At 31.1% G+C, this 7,961-nt stretch overlaps 1 pseudogene; it reads left to right on the forward strand.

Annotated features, from left to right (window-relative positions):
* The first annotated feature begins 6,038 nt into the window (after window positions 1-6,038).
* Window positions 6,039-7,207, forward strand: LOC133299536 (FCS-Like Zinc finger 13-like; annotated as a pseudogene).
* The last annotated feature ends 754 nt before the right edge of the window (window positions 7,208-7,961 follow it).

Below are 7,961 nucleotides of genomic sequence, written 5' to 3' on the forward strand. Positions count from 1 at the left end.
GTAAGTCTAGACATATACGTCGTAGACATGATACCGTGAGACAACTATTCTCGAGTGGAATCATTACAATTGAATATGTGAAGTCTAAAGAGAACATATAGGATCCGTTGACCAAAGGGATTCCTATAGAGGTTGTTAAAAATTTATCGAAATGAATGAGTTTAAGGCCTATCAATTATTGATCATTGCGCTAACTCTACACTGATGAATGGAGATCGCACGAAATAACTTCAAAGAGACAACTAAGTGATGATCAACTGTTAACATTGTGGAGTTTCTAAATTCGTACTCATTCCTATATAAGACTGTATATATAAGGGTAAGCATTTAGGCTTTTAATGGTTTCTTAATCTAATGTGTTCAGATGATGTATGTTGAGTTACATCACAAGGAATCACCTATGTGAATGTGAAGTGAAGGTCGCTTCTATGAGAATTTATAAAGGCTGATTCTCTAAAACACTCACATAACCAGGCAGGTGTCCAAGGCCAAAATGGGCACAACAATGAAGACTAACAATGTTAGGGAAACAATTGTGTGACTCATATTGTCTAATTGTACACCAAAGGTCTATGGTTCAAGTCAACATGACCACCGATTGACTGAGTACATCCGATAGATTTAACTAGAGAAGGTTTAAAGGTGACCCCTACCTATCTCGATACAATTGTTTCTCGCTGATGAAATCACACTTTGTATTCATATTCATATGCATTTGGTCATGATGAATTGATTTCTTATCCATGTGGAGGAACAACAATCTATATATAAAATTTCATTGGTTATAAATAAGAAGTGGGTTGGAAAGAAGAGAAAGATGGAAGGTATGGGTAAAAGTATCACATTGGACAAGTAGTAAGAGATGGGAAGATTTATAAGCTCACATCTTACACTCCTAGATTGGCCCTTGGGGCACTCCACGTTTTGTGGAGGAGAGGACTTAGGTAGGCCTTGGTCTACCATGCGAGCGTGTCGCCGCCGCTGTCGTTCGTCTGGCTCGGCCACTATCGTGCATGTGTGAAATAAAAAGATAATTTTTTATTAAATTATTTTTTTTCCAAAATATCAGTTACTTCCCTCTAGATTTTTTCAAACCAAAACATTGCTTCCCGCCTATTTTGAACCGAACCGGTTCTTCCCTTTCGATTTCGTTTTTGAACCGAACTGGTGCGTTCCGTTAAGTTTGAACCAAACTGGTCACCGGTCGTAATGGTTCCCCACCGTCAGTCGCGACGGTTTGTCAGGCGGCTATTCATCGTGTCCAGTCAGTGTCTATATATAGACATTGACCCCTTCAAAAAATCTATTCGAATTTTCCTTGTCCTTACTCTACCAAAAAAAAATTCTGAGACATCCCTATGCATCCATGGTGCATACTGCCTTAGGCTTAGGAATATAGTGATTCCTCAAACATTCAGTTGTGTTCGTTTGGGTTCCCGATTGATAGTGCCATCATTCTGAAGACACACAATATGTTCTATCCTATGAGGCAATTGTTCATCAACCTTCGACATCAATAGTGAGGGAACAAATTGTCTTAAGGAAACAACAATGTTGGACTCAGATTTTCACTGCATGCTGACATCTCATCCTTTCCTATAATCTGTGAGTTCGTTCTTTAATTATGTTGCACTTTGTTTGTACCGTTAATTTATATATCCGGTATCATACACAAATTCGAATCTATAGGTGACGTTTACCCACTGTCTTTTATAATATTAACAATTGTAATTTATTGAATTATATTCATTAATTAATTTATTATTAATTTTTAATAAATTATATTTTTCAGATGCACGGAGATTAACAATTAAAATAGGAAATAAATTTTTTTATTCTTATATCAGAATAAAAAAAAGGGATAAACTAATCTCATGTTACATGAGAGAGTATATCTCATGTTATGAGACAAACTTAATGTGGGTCCCACTAAAAAATAAAAAAGGAATAAAATTAAAATGGGACTCATCTTAATTTTGTGCCACCCACATAAGAGAAGTTATCCCCTTTAACATGAGATTAGTTTATCCCATAAAAAAGTCCCTATATATAGAAAACCCATTAACGTAAGGAGAAAGGAGAATACACCGGATTACATACTAAGCCAACCTTATTAACTTAGCAACAAGAAAAAAACTAGCAATGTTATAAAAATCGGCCCGGTCATTGACCCGGTCGAGGTACTGGGTCACTGGTTCAACCAGTGGGTCACTAGTTCAACTGCATGACCCGGTAATTATATGCAATTTTATAATTTATATTAAAAAATTATAAACATACTCAAATATCTAAAAAAAATGATAAAAATTTCAAATTTTTTAATATAAAAAATAATAAATGACATATTATTATCCAATAAAAGATCAAACAAAAATATAATGATCGTGCATAGTGCATAATTGAGATATTATTAGTGTTGTAGGTACATAACTTATGTAAGTCAATAAGCAAAAAAATATTCAAATATGTCCATTATGATTTATTTATTTTTTGGGACCGGGCCGGATCACCGGTTAACCGATCGGGTCACCGATTTTCATGAAAACTGGCCGAGTCGGACCGGGTCGCACCGGTTCTGATGCATAATTGGTTTGTTGCTTCAATCAGACCAGTTATATGACCGGTTTACCGATTCCTGAGTCGACCGAGCCGGGTCGGTCCGGGTTTCATAACACTGGAAAAAAGTGTTTAATCTATAAATTTGTAAATAGTTTTAAGAGATAAGTAAAAATTGTAGTATATAGCTAAAGTCCCTCTCTCTCGTAAGGAAAAAAGTTATCCATGACTTCATATTTAATAAAACGTTATCCTTAGAAAATAGAGTAAATATTTTTTTGGTCCTCGGCAAATTTTACAATGTCCATTTTAGTCCCTAGCAAATAAAAAGGTTCATCGTGGTCCCAAAGAAATTCAAAATAGACTCATTTAATTGAAATTGTGGTCCCTCACAAATTCAAAAAAGACTCATATTAGTCCTTAAAAGAACTAAATTGAGTCCTTTAAATTTCTTAAAGACCACGATGGACCTTTTTATTTGCTAGGAACTAAAGCGAGTATCGTAAAATTTACTGAAGACCAAAAAGAATATTTACTCTATGAAATAATTTAGTAACCATATGATATGATAAGACAATTGGACTACTTACTAGAAATGTAGAAGTGAAACAGCTGATAATGAATAGAAAATAGTTAGCGTGCAAAAGAAAGAAGCCCTCTGTTACAGCTAGTTTTAATAAATATTCTTCTTGAAATAAAAAAAGAAAAGAAAATAGGAGATTAATTATTTGAGGATATAATTGTAATTTGATTGTGTAGCGACAAATAACGGTGGAGTGGGGCTCGACCCCATCGCTTTCATAAAAACAAGGGCTGTCACTGTCTCCAATTCTGTGGGTTCTGCAATGCAGAAATTTTTTCTTAGACGTCATTTATTATGTTATTTTTTAAATATTTAAACTTTTATATAAGTTAAATATATTTTAAATACCAATAAATTGTAATTAATGTGTTTTAAGTAAGAATACGTAGGAAAATTCATCTATCGATTCAAGCTACATTAATAAAATCAAAAATTCAATAATCGAACTAAGCAAAAATAAAATAAAAAATTGAAAAAAAATACATATTTTAATTGAATTGAATCAATTTTCTGTTTGATTGATGAAAATTGATCCAATATATTATGTATTTATTTTTTATTTTGAAAACTAGTGACTTAAAATATTGTTTTGTAGACTTGGAATTTTGAATTTATTGATAACAAACTATCTTGTTTTAATTTTTATTGTCTATTAATCTATTTTAATTTTTCATGAGTTTTAAGACCTATTTTAATTTAAAGATTTGAATTTTTCAGTAATTTATAATTTTAAATGGCTTTATTTGGATATAGTTAATAATTTATATTCATGAAATTTTTAATTTTTAATAAAAAATCAAAAAGTCGATATAATTCAAATCAAATAAAATTAAATTAAATTTGATCAAATTTTAAAACAAATCAAACTAAATGAATGATTAAATCATCAAATCAAAAAAATTGCATGGAATAACTTTTACTTCAAAACGACGAACACCCATATCAGCACTCCGATTTATGTTGTGTGGTTCTGCAATCAATCATTGCCCTTGCACTTTACTTAAACATAGGACACGTCCTCCTTCATCCAACGGTCAAGATTCTTTCCCCGGGAAACAAGGACCCCACAATGATAGATCCCAACCAAGAATGTGCTTTTAAATTTTTATTTATTCGCCAAATTTCTGATAAGGGTTAAGGAATTATTGGTTGGCCCCTTATTTACCAAAAAAAAAAAAAGAATTATTGGTGGGGAGCAAATTTTTAATATGTGTTAGCTACAGTGAGAAATTAGTATTTGGTAGAGAAGTTTTAAATTTTTTTCCGGAAAAGTTCACATGAAATTTAAAGAAAACCAGTTTATAAAAAATTTGCATAGGCTTCTCATTTACATAGGAATTTGATATAATGTGTTAAATTGCAAGAATTTGAAGACTTCAGAATACCCTCTGATTTTGTTTGGGAAATCAAAAAGTGTCAATGAAATTTTTTTAACTTTCATCAGTTTTTTTTAATATTTCGGTCTATTAAATAATTTTTTTTTAACTTTTTTACCAATCTTGTTTTCTTACTATATTCCCAACAATTGAATTTTCCAGATAAAAAAAAAATTCTACTCTATTAAATGTCCCCTTAAACAATTAAGATTGATCTAATAGTGAGGGATTTGGATAGTTTATATTAGATTATATCTTTAATTCTTATTATTGTATATAAAAAAAAGTTAAACCTTTGTATTTTGTATTAATCATAAAATTAATTTAATTTACCAGAATAGTTGCATATCACTTATGTGTTGCTTCTTTATAATGAATTGAAGAAAGTGTAATTCAAACATTAACCATGTTTGAATTATTAACAATTGAACCACTCCCTCAACCACCCAATTGCTTACTTACCTATATTAAAAGAAAAAAATTTGGATTCTTGAGAAATAATTTTATTTATCCACATTTGGTATAAAGATTGTTAAAATTATTCCATAAAATTAAACTCTTGAAAGAAAAAAATTGAAGCTTTTTGAACCAAAATGTTATTCAAGAATATCACTTGGAGGATGGAATTCTTGAATTCCTATGATATGGGAAAATTTTACACAACTTTTGGGTAATATTTTGGTTTACAAAATAACTTTTTGATAATATTTTTGAAAAATTTATTTTCTCAACATATTTCTGAAAATCATTATTCTCAGGCATAAAAAAATTTCTCTTTTAACAAATATCTCTTAAGGGATGAATGTTTATCATATTATAGGAGATAAATTTATCGTTTATCATATTATAGGAGATAAATTTATCGTTTACATATATATTAAGGGAAATGTATCTATCATGTTGTAGAAACCAAAACTTTTATCATGTTAAGAAAAAGACAAACCAATTCATTGAATAAAATGTCTCATCACTATTTTTAATACTATATATACCTTGTCTTTTTCTTAACATGACAACAAAATGATTCCTACAACATGAGGGATATAATCCCCATATATTAAAGTATGTGAGATCTATATTTTTTTTTCTCTTCTCCTTATATGACCTGGTATGAATTTCATATATTTTTATGTATATAAGAAATAAAATTATGTCTTATAATAAAAGAAATATTAATCCCTTAAACAATGTTAGAATTTTTTTATATGTATGGTGTCTTAATCATTGAAAAGGACATTTTCAAGAACTGGCCCACTTAAAAGAGACCCGTATGTAATATTAATGTTAAAATAGTCACAACATAGGCATCTTTTTAAAGCTATACATATTCAATTCTGTAAATTAAAGCATATGATTAATTATTTACTAAATCAATTAAGAACTATTTGGTAGAAATTTCTCTAGCAATCATCACCCACGTAATTCCAAATAAACCATGGGCTTATTCCAACTGCTCCATCAATTATAGTAGAACCCTTTAAGACGGCTTCGGAGTTGGTCTTATAAAAAGACCCACATCTCCCCTTCATAACAATCTTACCTCAAAAACCTATCTCCTCCATCAATATTCTCCATAACTTTTAGTACAAAATTCTTGTCATGTTGGGGAAAAGTAGACCCCGGCCATTGATCGGAAAGTTCTCGGAATTATTGGTCTCCGGTGGCCATGCCGCCGCACTTTTGGACACCATAAGAAGCCCAAAAAGCCCGTTGGACATGATGCAGTCACCAAAAGGCCCAAAAAGCTACGACCTTGGTGGTGTTGGTCTAGGAATTGTGGTGGCTCTTGATAAATCCGAGGAAGCTGGACGTGAAGTTTTGCCCAAACGTGCCGTTTGCACATCGAATTTGAACCGATCTAGACCGATCCCGGTTCATACCATAAAAAACCAACATGGGTTTCAAAAGGGTGTGAACGAAATTCAAGTTGGAAGCTCCGAGGATTACACATATGTCACTTATCATGTACCTAACAAGACCATCACTAAGGTTTACTATGATGGTGGTGAAGGTGGAATTATGAGACATGGGTATAACATTAATAACAACAACAAGAACAACAACGTTGGTTTTCTCCGAAAAACCCCACCAACACAAACTTTAGTTGAAGCTGAACCATCATTTCCCACCTCGGATTTTCTTAGTTCATGTCACTTATGCAGCAAGAAACTCCATGGAAAAGACATATACATGTACAGGTACTGGCTAATCCAAAATCCTTCCTGCTCAAAATTTGATTTTGTTAATTTATCTTTGGATCATAAGACAATTCTTTCAAACTTATGATTCATTTTTTTTTGTACAGAGGAGAGAAAGCATTTTGTAGCACAGAGTGCCGTTCAAGGCAGATAATGAATGATGAGCGCAAAGAACAGTGTAGATCAGAAGCTTCAATGTCTGTGGATTTGTCAAGTTCTGCATACAAAAGGGACCAAATGTTTTCAACTGGAATTGTTGCCCTTTAGCCTTTAAGCTAGAGATTCAGAAACTTTGAAGTTACTGAGTACATAACATAAGGCTGGCTATATACTACATATGAAAATTAAGACAACGTGGTCGTAACCAAAAGAAAATTTTTGATCGGAAAAATAAATAATTTTTGATGCAGTGAGTACTATAATGAATTTTTTGTTTTTGTTTTGGGATACCTTTCTTTTGACGAGATTTATGAAATTGAGATCTCAATTGCACAGATTTAGTTTGTTCTGTTCTTGAGTTCTGTCTAAAACATGAACGAGTTCAGTCAGATTGGTTCTGAATCCATCTTTTCTGTTCCTTCGGTGTCCCTGCAACAGTATAAAAATTTATAAAAAAAATTAAATTAAATTAAATTATGGAACATAAAAAAAAAAAAAAACAATAATTTTATGATCACTTGATTTAATCGGTTAAACTGTTTGATTTTACGTCATCTAAAATAGTTTTTATCATCAATTCAGTTTTGAACTGAAATTATAATTAAATAAAGGAAAAAATATGTGTCCTTTAAATTTGGATTTTTTTTAAGAGAGAGATAGATACAAAGAAATGTGATTCACATCTTTAATTCTTTTTGTCTTTATATTTTTTAAAATCTACATCTTTTTATATCTATCTCTCTCTTAAAATAATATATGTACTTTAAAACTATATATACACTTTGGAAAAATATTTTTTCATGTTGCATGATAATTCAATTCTTATACTGTGATTCTTCGATTTGCATGTAGATTTTTTTTTTAATAAATGTGAAGTTCACCACTAATTAAGTCACAACATAAAAATTCGATTTCCAGCTGAGAAAACCAAATCCAATACACTTTTCTTTTAAATAAATGTCCAGTTCATAATTAGATTAGTGGGACCGCTGGTTCATCAATTCAGTTTTTAGAAAAATGCTTTCGATGCAGTTGCAGCCCATTAATGGTTTCAATCAGTCATAGTGTCATTTAGTCTATTTTTCAATA

This window comes from Gastrolobium bilobum, unplaced genomic scaffold, assembly GCF_033153095.1.
Source record: "Gastrolobium bilobum isolate Gb01-03AN ecotype WA unplaced genomic scaffold, APGP_CSIRO_Gbil_v1 utg37679, whole genome shotgun sequence".
NCBI classification, from domain to species: domain Eukaryota; kingdom Viridiplantae; phylum Streptophyta; class Magnoliopsida; order Fabales; family Fabaceae; genus Gastrolobium; species Gastrolobium bilobum.